Source organism: Hordeum vulgare, chromosome 4H, assembly GCF_904849725.1.
Source record: "Hordeum vulgare subsp. vulgare chromosome 4H, MorexV3_pseudomolecules_assembly, whole genome shotgun sequence".
NCBI classification, from domain to species: Eukaryota; Viridiplantae; Streptophyta; class Magnoliopsida; order Poales; family Poaceae; genus Hordeum; species Hordeum vulgare.
Window position 1 is genome coordinate 482,431,595 of NC_058521.1, and position 13,169 is coordinate 482,444,763.

Sequence of the window (13,169 nt, forward strand, 5' to 3'; positions counted from 1 at the left end):
CACATTTACAGGGAAGTTGGTAATCACGATGGAAGAATCGTCCAATAATCATCTAAGATGGTATGCTCGTGGACCAAATGTAGCACGTCGCTTAGGCCAAGGGAACAATCTCAGGCTTCAGCTCTTGGGCACAAGCACACGGTAGAAGTTTTGACCTGCCAGCTTTCAGCACACCCCACCTGATCTCTATTCACGGTATCCTCCACATAGCCCTATGGAGCAGTGGCGGAGCTAGACGGAATGTGCAGGGGGGCGAAAAAGAAAATACGAGTCCACTACACATAGCTTTGTCGTTGCTATGGAGGATGTGAGAATAATGAGTTGATGCTAGCCATGTTTCTATGCATATTTTTATGACCCTGTGGAGTTATTTGTAGTGCATCATGCCCACTATCATATTGTAGATTTCCATGCCATGATAAGTCCTGTAGCATATGTTTTTCTTGCTGCCAATATACCTTTAGATTAAAACTACTCTGTTAAAACCTGCTATTTTCATTAACTCTTAAATTGTATTCAAGTAGCCATCTTGTGAGCTCATTTTCTATTGATCCATGCTTCTAAACAATTTGCTCATGTGATATGAATTATTGAGCATCATGTCAACTACTCCCCCATGTCTCGTTTGTGCATTTTAGATTCATATAGCTTGTTGTTTTGATGTGTGTAAAATGCCATGTTGCTCTTTGGTTAGATTATGACTAGAACTTGTGTTGTAGTTGTTGAACCGTTGCCCTGTTTTGAACATGCCATATATGAAACTTGCCTAGAATTTCATATAGTTTCATAATATCTTGTTGCATTCATATTTTAACATGTTTGTGTTTTTTGTTTGCATGTATTTTGCATTCATGGCATATGATCTTGTGATGGTCATGTCTTTTAGATACTGTCTCCGTTTTAGATGATCTATATCTATATATGTAAATCAGCTAGAATGATGTATTGAATCACATGATGCATTTTGCTTTCCTGTTTAATTAATATAAAATATGTTTTAGGCATATCTAGACCAATTTTGAAATTAACATATGAGGTCGTTTTGAAAATAATATAAGTTGTTTCCGACCCCATTTAAAATTCATAGATAGATGGTTTATTTATGTTTCACCTCTTGCCATGATTAATAACATTTAGTATTGTTGTGTACCTAAACGGGGGTGAACTAAGTAATCCAAATTTGGAATTTCGTCAATATGCAACTTGCATATTGAGCTTCTCCCCAATGTATAGAAGTTTATTGTTGTGCTTTGCTATGTCATGCATAATTAAATGGAAATGCATCATATTTGATTGTGCATCATGCCATGTATATGTTGTGGTGTTTACTGTTTCATTTGTTTGTTTTCGGATTTGCTTCTCCTCGCTGGAGTTCCGAAATTGATTCGGAGTGTGAGGATTCGTTCGACTATATCATGTTCGTCTACTTCAGGATTCGTTCTTCTTTCAAGCAGGATCTCATGCAAGATGATCATTTCTCTGTATACAACTACTATCATTGCTATGCTAGTTGTCTCGTTTCTATCGTTGTGTCTCGTTATCCACCACTTGAATGTCAATCCTCCCAACATTGCCATGACAAGCCTCCAACTCCTCCACATCCTAGCAAACCATTGTTTGGCTATGTTATCGTTTGCTCAACCCTTCTTATAGTGTTGTTAGTTGCAGGTGCAAGTTGGTCCATGTGAGAATATGGATATCTTAGGATATCACAATATTATTGCTATTTAATTTAATGTACATATATACTTGGTAAAAGGTGGAAGGCTTGGTCTTTTGCTCGGTGTTTTGTTCTACCTTTGCCGTCCTAGTTACTTGTGTACCGATGTTATGTTTCATATTGAGCGCTCCTAACATGCTTGGGGTTGTTAACGGGACCTACTTGATAATTTGTTTTGGGATAGAACATGGTTGAGGGACTAATGTGTTTGTGAGAGTTTACAAGATAACACAGATAGAAATCCCTGGAGATTCAGTATAACCATCGAAGACGACCCCCAAAAATGTCCGAAGACATTGATGATGGCCGAAGCCATTGTTGGTGCGTGAAGATAATCCCTTGAAGACAATGAAACACGAAAATGAAGTATTTGTTGTTTTGTTTCTTCTTTCCTGATTCATAGGAACCACCGTATTGTTAAGTGGAGTCGATGTGATCGAAGTCAGATGCTGACGTAATGCTCAACCCACATTTACCTATGTCTTCGAGCGAAGACAATGAGAGGAAATATCTTCGAGAGTTGGTTGAGTCAGCATTACTTGCAGTCCAAGTAATGTTGCCGTGTGTGTCTTTGAAATCCAACTATTGGAACACACGTCAGTTAGCCATTGACCCAGTGTCATTTCAGTCATATCAAGTAGGATTCCCCGTTGGCTATAAATAGCCCACCCCCTCCACCATAAGTTGGTGGCTGCTCAGAGTTGATGCGGCTGTTATCGTTTTTGAGCAACCCACCTCGAAGACATTGAGAAAGAGAGAACTATCCTGCGAGGATAAACCCAAACACCTAGAGCCAGAGTGTTTGAGCATTACCGAAGTCATTCTGTTCTAATAGAACTGAAGACTTGTTACACTTGAAGATTGTGATCTTCGAGGCAGTTATGCGTCGTGGCCTAGTGCATCCAAGAGTTTTTATGGTTGTGTTTGATAGCATTCCCAACCTAGCATGGTTGTTCTCCTTTCATACATGCCGAGTGTAGACATGTTGAGTACATGCATTTGTTGTTGTTTGGTAGAAGTGTATATGCAAAGACATGCTAAGCCGAGACTCTGTTTGGCAGCTTGTATCTATTTAGACATGTTGGTTGATTCAGTAGCAATCAATATTTTCAAATAGGTGAACAACAAAAATTCAAAAATGCAAACAATTTAATGAAACACTAAAAAATAACATTTAAAAAAATCAAAGTTTCTAAAAAAAAATTAAAACAAATTTAGCAGATTTTTTTTAAAATCTAACCATTTTTTGGAAAATCAATTTTCTAAAAAACCCGAACATTCTTATTTTTTTATCAAATTTCGAAATTCTCATTTATTTTCAAAATTAAACAAATTTTGAAATTCCGAACATTTTGTTGGGGAACGTTGCATGGGAAACACAAATTTTCCTACGCACACGAAGACCTATCATGGTGATGTCCATCTACGAGAGGAGATTTGGATCTACGTATCCTTGTAGATCGCACAACAGGAAGCATTAAGAAACGCGGTTGATGTAGTGGAACGTCCTCACGTCCCTCGATCCGCCCCACGAACCGTCCCGCGATCCGTCTCACGATCCGTTCCGATCTAGTCCGAACGGACGACACCTCCGCGTTCAGCACACGTACAGCTCGACGATGATCTCGGTCTTCTTGATCCAGCAAGCAGGACGGAGAAGTAGATGGGTTCTCCGACAGCGTGACGGCACTCCGGTGGTGGTGATGATCTACTCCTGCAGGGCTCCGCCCGAACTCCGTAGAAATCCGATCTAGAGGTGGAACTATGTGGTTTAGGGTTGAGTTGCACGTGGCAAAAGTTGTCTCAAATCAGCCCTAAAGGACCACTATATATAGGAGGGAGGGGGGAGGAGGCTTGCCTTGAGGGCCAAGCCCTCAAGGGGTGCGTCGGCCAAGGGGGAGGTGGACTCCCACCCCAATTCGGTTTGGGCGAAGGAGTCCACTCCTTCCTTCCCACCTCCCCTTTTCCTTTTTCCTTTTTCTTTTCTTTGGTATTTTCTTATGTGGCGCCATGGGCCCCTTGGGTTGACTCCACCAGCCCACTAGGGACTTGTGGCGCCACCCTATGGCCTTGGGCTCACTCCCGGGTGGGTGGGGCCCTCCTGGTGAACTCCCGGAACCCATTCGTCACTCCTCGTACACTGCCGGAATTGCCCGAAACTTTCCGGTAACCAAATGAAACCATCCTATATATCAATCTTCGTTTCCGGACCATCGGAAACCCTCGTGACATCCGTGATCTCATCCGGGACACCGAACAACATTCGGTAACCACACATATAACCCAACTATACTAAAACATCGCCGAACCTTAAGTGTGCAGACTCTGCGGGTTCGAGAACTATGTAGACATGCCCCGAGGCACTCCTCGGTCAATATCCAATAGCGGGACCTGGATGCCCATATTGGATCCTACATATTCTCCGAAGATCTTATCGGTTGAACCCCAGTGTCAAGGATTCATATAATCCCGTATGTCATTCCCTTTGTCCTTCGGTATGTTACTTGCCCGAGATTCGATCGTCGGTATCCGCATACCTATTTCAATCTCGTTACCGGCAAGTCTCTTTACTCGTTCTGTAACACAAGATCCCGTGACTTACACTTAGTTACATTGCTTGCAAGGCTTGTGTGCGATGTTGTATTACCGAGTGGGCCCCGAGATACCTCTCCGTCACACGGAGTGACAAATCCCAGTCTTGATCCATACTAACTCAGCGAACACCTTCGGAGATACCTGTAGAGCACCTTTATAATCACCCAGTTACGTTGTGACGTTTGATACACACAAGGTATTCCTCCGGTGCCAGTGAGTTATATGATCTCATGGTCATAGGAACAAATACTTGACACGCAGAAAACAATAGCAATAAAACGACACGATCAATATGATACGTTCATAGTTTGGGTCTAGTCCATCACATGATTCTCCTAATGATGTGATCTAGTTATCAAGTGACAACACTTGCACATAGCCAGAAAACCTTGACTATCCTTGATCAACTGGCTAGCCAACTAGAGGCTTGCTAGGGACATTGTTTTGTCTATGTATCCACACATGTATCTATGTTTTCATTCAATACAATTATAGCATGGATAATAAACGATTATCTTTAAACAGGAAATATAATAATAACTATTTATCATTGCCTCTAGGGCATATTTCCAACACATTTTTCAAAAAAATTAACAAAAATTGAAAATCTTGACAATTCTAGAAATTTTGGAAAACAAATAAAATCTGGAAAAAAATAAAAAAACTAAATATTTATTGGTATTCTAAACATTTTATGTAAGTTTTTTTAAAATTCTGAACGTTTTTTTAAAAAATGTTGTCACTCGCTTTCCTCATGCATGCTGACGAGCGAACAAATGCTAGGGTGTTCTCTCTCCGTGCATGCTACAAGGGTATTTAGGGTGAGCTTGTGCATGTTGAGGAGGCCCCGTGCAGGCTACCAAACACTCAAAAGTGGGTCGAGGAGATAATTTTGAGCTCATGCATCCTACCAAACACACCCTATGGATTGCGGGGTGGCCATGTTCTAGAACAATCCAAGAGTCGTTGTGGATTGACGGGTGACCAAGTTTGTATGGGTTTTAGAAGCCGCCCCTAAAGACTTATCTGAGTGATCGGGCGTTGTCTGAGAGACTTCGGATCAAGGGGATCAAGGTGAAGACGAGGTCTAAGCCTCCCCAACCAGACGTATAGTTGTCACAACAACTGGAAGTAGTCCAACAAATCTTGTGTCTTCTCAAGCTACTGGTTCTATCCTTCACTCTTTTACTTACTGTATTATGAAGCCATTGCTTGATCATCTCACCCAGATACATTCTCCGAAGACATTCCCAACTTATGTTTATCTTCACACTTCCCAAGTTTATCTGTGATATATCTTAGTGTGCATGATAACTATGCTTTGCATGATTGGATGTCTTCATAGTATTGCATGCATTGCATAGATCCTTGATACTTATCCGTACCTGATCATGTATCGCTTACGCTCAACTTTGAATACATTTACTGTTTCAAAGCTGTTCATAAAAATCGCCTATTCATCGTCTCTAGTCTATAACTAGCACTTTTAATTGGTATCACAACAATGTACTCCCTTGTTCTTTGTTTCGGTTTAACCATGTGGAATTTTAGCTATGTCGACTGCAGGGATAATCAAGGTTTCTACCTTCATGCCTTATCGTCGATGGCACTGATTACCCATACTGGAAGAACAAGATGCGCATGCATCTCGAAGCCATTGACAATGACCTTTGGTATGTCATCATGGCTGGTGTTCCCAAGATTGACGAAGGTGTCACTGCTGGTGATGTGAAGAGATTTGCTCAACTGGACTCCATCACCAAGAACATCGTCTATGGTCACCTGACTAAAGGACAGTATGTCAGTGTGAGTTCTCTTGAGACTGCGAAGCAAATCCGGGAGTGGCTATCCAAAGTCAATGAAGGTGTCTCATCACAGAGAGACTCACGTGTAGATGTGCTCCGCAACCTGTTGAACTGCTTCAAGAGGCTTGACAACGAAAATGTTCAGTTTGATCGTCTCATTGATACCTCAAATGAGCTCAATGCACTAGGCACCACTGATATCACCAAACATGAAGTTGTGAAGAAGCTATTGAGATCTCTTGACAGTTCCTTTGGCACTCTTGCCCTCATGATCCAAGAACTCCCCAACTGCAAAGAATTGGATCCTGCTGATACACTTGAGAGGCTCAACACTCGCGAATTGCACAAGATGACAAAAGGGAAATCTACGGTTCCAACTATGGTCGTTCTCGTGCACTGAAGGTGAAGGTTGTGTATTCATCCGAAGGCAAATCTGAATGCAGTTATGATGGTTCCGAAGATTTTGGCAAAGAACTTGCTCTCCTTGTCCAAAAGTTCTAGAAGTTTGCCAAGTCAAAACGCTTTGCAAAGTCTTCAAGGCGTGACTCCAAGAAATCCAACGAAATGTGTTCGCATGACAGCAGGAAGCAATCATGTCACAAGTGCAAGAAAGTAGGTCACTTCATAGCTGATTGTCCTTGATGGGAGAAGTAATCAAAGAAGAAGAGAAAGAACTATGATTCTGATGCCAAGAAGAACAAGTATCACAAGTCTTTATCCAAGTCTTCGTCGCATAAGAAGAGTTCCAAGGCACATGATTTCATTGGCAAGGAGATGGATTCCGATGCTAAATCTGGGTCTAAAGCTGAAGAGGGATCCGATGAGGAGTCTGATTCTGAAGTTGTTGGTTTCACAATGGCTTCTGCATGTGTCGCCTCGGCTGTCTTCGACACTGAAGACAATGGTCACTTCATCAACACTGAAGCTAGTGACGACGACAATGCTCGAGCCTACTGCTTCATGGCAAAAGGTTCCAAGGTATCCTCAAAATATTCACGCTATGAATTTGATAGCGAAGATAAAACTGATGATGACTTGAAACTAGCTATTCTAAACTTGTCAAAATTGCTACTAAGAAAGAGAATGATATGGGAAAAAATGCAACTTACACTAGAGAAAAACAATGACCTGTTGCGTAGCGAGATGAGTTTGAACGAAGATATGGCAAAGGATATGCGCGATCTTCATTCAAGGTTTGAGGATCTCCAAAATCTTCATGAGTCTCTCTCAACTGATCATGAGAATCCTTCTCTTGAATATATTCAAAGAAAACTTGATCTTGAGAAGTTGAAAGAGGCTTATGAGGATCTTCGGAAGGAAAATGACTCACTCCTTGTTGAACAGATTAGTACCACTCAGGATGAATTTGATGCTCCATGCTTGAAATGCCTTGCTCGTGAAGCTAATAATTCCACTGCTGAATGTTCAAATGCTTCTGAAAATGCAATATCTTCAACTGTATGTGTGGTATCTAATCCCTCATCTGAGCAAACTACTGCTATCACTGATGACAATGATAGGTTGAAGACATGGTTTGAAACAGGTATGTACAAAAGTCTGAAGGGACATCAGATTTTGTTGATGTCCTCAAGAAGACAATCCTGAACAAAAACCCTAGGAAAGAGGGTGTTGGCTTCGAAAGAAACATCAATGTCGATGGATCTTACTGGAAGCCTGAGCAGTACCCGAAACCACATGAGTTGCTGCAAAGGGCCCCTCAGTTGATCCATCCACATTATCTGGCTTTACCTTTGCTAATCCCATCATCATTGGTGAATCCCTTGATTCTAACTATAACCTCTTCAAATTTCAAAATGGTAAAGTATTTGCTAGGTTCATTGGCACTAACTACAGGAATGGTTCACTGTTGAAGAGGATCTGGGTTCCCACATGTCTTCTTGAGAAGCTTCGTGTGAATGTCACGACGACATCTCGCAAGAAGAAGACATTGCCCAGATTAGTGTCTTCGAGAAGACAAAGGTCTTCATATGATTGCACTAACAACTATGTTTCACAGGAAGGACTCAAAAGACTCATGAATATCAACACTATGTCATGAACCGTTATGTTCACCCATCTAAGAACCGTTCTACATATTCACTCGAGTATTTTAACCCTCGTGTGAAACGTGCTATTAGGGCTACATTGCCTAATTTATCTGACGCTGCTTTATGTCTCATTGCTTCTAAGCCACCTCTCAGGATGTGGGTGGTTAATAAGAACTAATATCTTCATGCAACATTGGGTCTCTAGGTAGAATGAAGCCTAACTCGAATACTATCTCTAGAGACCCGAAAACATTCTTATCTGGACGCAAGAAAACTAATGAAAATGGTGTTACCATTTATCTCCTCCAGTGTTACTATTACTATCACTGCAATATCTTCATCAATGCGTGTTGTTGCTACATGCCTTGGTGAACAAGACTAATTCTCAATGCAGGAAGACAAATCCAATCCAACCGAATGGTTCATGGATAGTGGATGCACTAGTCACATGACTGATGATCGAAGTCTATTGATGGAGTCAACTCTTCGACCTCTAACCAAAGATCACACGGTCTTTGCCGACAAAAGCAACAACAAGGTGTTGGGACTAGGTAAAGTTGCTATCTCAAGGGATAGGCACATGGAAAATGTGATGTTTGTTGAATCCCTTGGATACAACTTAATGTGTGTCTCAATGTTGTGTGATCTTGACATGCTTGTCATCTTTGGAAAATTTGGATGCATTCTACTAATGGCCTATGACAAAACCAAAGTCTTTGAAGGTTCTTAAAGATGTGATCTATACATGGTAGACTTATCTGCAGGACCACATGTCTTCTAGCAAAGGCTTTAGAATGTTATCTTTGGCATCGACGGCTAGGACATGCTGTTATAAGGAACTCACATACACTCGCCAAGAAGAATCACATCATTAACGTCGAGGTTGTCAAGTTCAAGAAGGACCATCTATGTCGTGCATGCGAACCGGGAAGATGACTAGGGCCAAACATCCCTCGAAGACTATCATGACGACTTCGAGTCCCTTTGAGCTTCTCCACACGGACTTATTCGGCCCTACTCACTATTCCACTTTCTCTACCACTACAAATCTACATGGCTTGGTATTTGTTGATGATTACTGTAGATATACCTGGGTGCACATCTTACTTTATAAGAGTGAAGTGCAGGATGTCTCCAGGCACTTTGCAAACAGGTGCATGACCAACTACAACATCAAGATTAAGCATATCAGGCGTGACAATGGAACAAAGTTCAAGAACATGGGTCTGGATACCTTTCTTGACTCACTTGGTATCACTCACGAGTTCTCTACTCCACCAGAGCACACTAGAATGACATTGTGGAACGCAAAAATAGGACACTTATTAAGATGGCTCGCATTATGCTTGGTGAATACAAGAAACCAAGAAAATTCTGGCCTTAAGCCATTGACATTGCATGCCACATCATCAAAAGGGTATATCTTCATAAATTCCTCAAGAAAATCTCATATGAACTACTGGTTGGTAAGAAACCCAACGCAAGTTATTTCAAAGTCTTCAGTGTTCCCTTTGTCCTTCGGTATGTTACTTGCCCGAGATTCGATCGTCGGTATCCCCATACCTATTTCAATCTCCTTACCGGCAAGTCTCTTTACTCGTTCCGTAATACAAGATCCTATGGCTAATTCTTTAGTCACATTGCTTGCGAGGCTGTTTGTGATGTTGTATTACCGAGTGGGCCCCAACATACCTCTCCGTCACATGGAGTGACAAATCTCAGTATTGATCCATGCTAACTCAACGGACACCTTCGGAGATACCTGTAGAGCACCTTTATAGTCACACAGTATTGTTACGATGTTTGATACACACAAGGCATACCTCCGATGTCTATGAGTTACATGATCTCATGGTCATAGGAATGTATACTTGACATGCAGAAAATAATAGCAACAAAATAACACGATCACATGCTACGTTTATAGTTTGGGTCTTGTCCATCACATCATTCTCCTAATGATGTGATACCGTTATCAAGTGACAACACTTGTCTATGGATAGGAAACCCTAACCATATTTGATCAACAAGCTAGTCAACTAGAGCCTTACTAGGGACAGTGCTTTGTCTATGTATCCACACATGTATCTATGTTTCGATTCAAAACAATTATAGCATGGATAATAAACGATTATCTTAAAACAGGAAATATAATAATAACTATTTTATTGTTGCCTCTAGGGCATATTTCCAACAGTCTCCCACTTGCACTAGAGTCAGTAATCTAGTATCACATCTCTATGTGATTTACAATGTAACAAATTTAACACCCATACAGTTCTGGTGTTAGTCATGTTTAGCTCGTGGAAGAGGCTTAGTCAGCGGGAGTGCAACATTCAGATCCATGTGCACTTTGCAAATATTTATGTCCTCCTCCTTGATGTACTCGCGGATGGCATTGAAGCTTCATTTTATGTGTCTGGTCCTCTTGTGAAACCTTGGTTCCTTGGCTAGAGCAATGACACTAGTGTTGTCACAGAACAGATTTATTGGATCAAGTGCGCTCGGCACAACTCCAAGATATATCATGAACTTCTTCATCCAAACACCCTCCTTAACCACCTCTGAGGAAGCTATGTACTCCGATTCGCATGTAGAATCAGCTACGACGCTTTGCTTGGAACTACACCAGCTTACCGCACCCCCCATTAAGAATAAATATGTATCCGGTTTGTGACTTAGATTCATCCGGATCAGTGTCGAAGCTTGCATCGATGTAACCCTTTACGACGAGCTCTTCATCACCTCCATAAATGAGAAACATTTCCTTAGTCCTTTTCAGGTACTTCAGAATATTCTTGACCGATGTCCAGTGCTCCACTCCTGGATCACTTTGAAACCCGCCTCCCATACTTATGGCAAGGCTGACATCCGGTCTTGTGCATAGCATTGCATACATGATAGACCCTATGGCTGAAGCATAGGGGACGACACTCATTGTTTCTCTATCTTCTGAAGTTACTGGGCATTGAGTCTTACTCAACTTTATACCTTGTAACACAGGCAAGAACCCCTTCTTGGATTGTTCCATTTTGAACTTCTTCAAAACCTTATCAAGGTATGTGCTTTGTGAAAGTCCTATTAGGCGCCTTGACCTATCTCTATAGCTCTTGATGCCTAATATGTAAGCAACTTCTCCCAGGTCCTTCATTGAAAAACTCTTATTCAAGTAATCCTTCGTGCTCCCCAAAAATTATATATTGTTTCCGATCAGCAATATGTCATCCACATATAATATTAGAAACACTATAGAGCTCCCACTCACTTTCTTGTAAATACAAGCTTCTCCAAAAACTTGTATAAACCCAAAAGCTTTGATCACCTCATCAAAACGTTGATTCCAACTCCCAGATGCTTGCACCAGTCCATAAATGGATCACTGGAGCTTGCATACTTCGTTAGCATTCTATGGATCGACAAAACCTTTGGGTTGCATCATATACAACTCTTCCTTAAGAAACCCGTTAAGGAACGCCGTTTTGACATCCATCTGCCAGATTTCATAATCGAAAAATGCAGCTATTGCTAACATGATTCGGACGGACTTAAGCATCGCTACGGGTAAGAATGTCTCATCGTAGACAACTCCTTGAACTTGTGAAAAACCCTTTTCCACAAGTCGAGCTTTGTAAACGGTCACATTACCGTCCGCGTTCGTCTTCTTCTTAAAGATCATTTGTCCTTAATAGCCTTTCGGCCTTCAGGTAATACTTCCAAAGTACATACTTTGTTTTCATACATAGATCCTATCTCGGATTTCATGGCTTCTAACCATATGTTGGAATCTGGGCCCACCATTGCTTCTCCATAATTCGCAGGCTCATTGTTGTCTAACAACATGATTGACAAGAGAGGATTCCCGTACCACTTAGGAGCAGTACGTGCCCTTGTCGACCTACGAGGTTCGATAGCAACTTGATCCAAAGTTTCAAGATCACCATCATTAGCTTCCTCTTCAACTAGTGTTGCTTCGACAAAAATATCTTTCTGCCCCGCGCCATCATCTTCTTGAAGCAGAGGTTCTACAACCTCATCAAGTTCTACCTTCCTCCCACTCAATTCTTTCGAGAGAAACTCTTTCTCAAGAAAAGCTCCGCTCTTAGCGACAAACACTTTACCCTCGGATCTGAGATAGAAGGTATACCCAACTGTCTCTTTTGGGTAACCTATGAAGACGCGCTTTTTCGCTTTGGGTTCCAGCTTTTCAGGCTGAAGCTTTTTGACATAAGCATCACATCCCCAAACTTTAAGAAACGACAACTTTGGCTTCCTGTCATACCATTGCTCACATGGTGTCGTCTCAACGGATTTTGAAGGTGCCCTATTTAAACTGAATGCAGTTGTCTCCAATGCATAGCCCCAAAATGATAACGGCAAATCGGTAAGAGACATCATAGAACACACCATATCTAATAATGTACGATTACGATGTCCGGACACACCATTGCGCTGTGGTGTTACAGGCGGTGTCAACTGTGAAACAATTCCACATTGTCTTAAGTGAGCACCAAACTCGTAACTCACATACTCACCTCCTCGATCAGATCGTAGGAATTTGATCTTCTTGTTACGATGATTTTCAACTTCACTCTGAAATTGCTTGAACTTTTCAAACGTTTCAGACTTGTGCTTCATCAAGTAAATATAACCATACCTACTCAAATCATCAGTGAAGGTGAGAAAATAACGATATCCACCACGCGCCTCTATGCTCATTAGTCCACACAAATCACTATGTATGATCTCCAACAAGTCACTTGCACGCTCCATTGTTTCGGAGAACTGAGTCTTAGTCATCTTGCACATAAGACATGGTTCGCATGTGTCAAGTGATTCAAAATCAAGTGACTCCAAAAGTCCATCAACATGGAGTTTCTTCATGCGTTTTACACCAATATGACTAAGCGGCAGTGCCACAAAAAAGTGACGCTATCATTATCAATTCTACATCTTTTCATCTCAATGTTATGGACATGAGCGTTTATCACTATCGAGATTCAA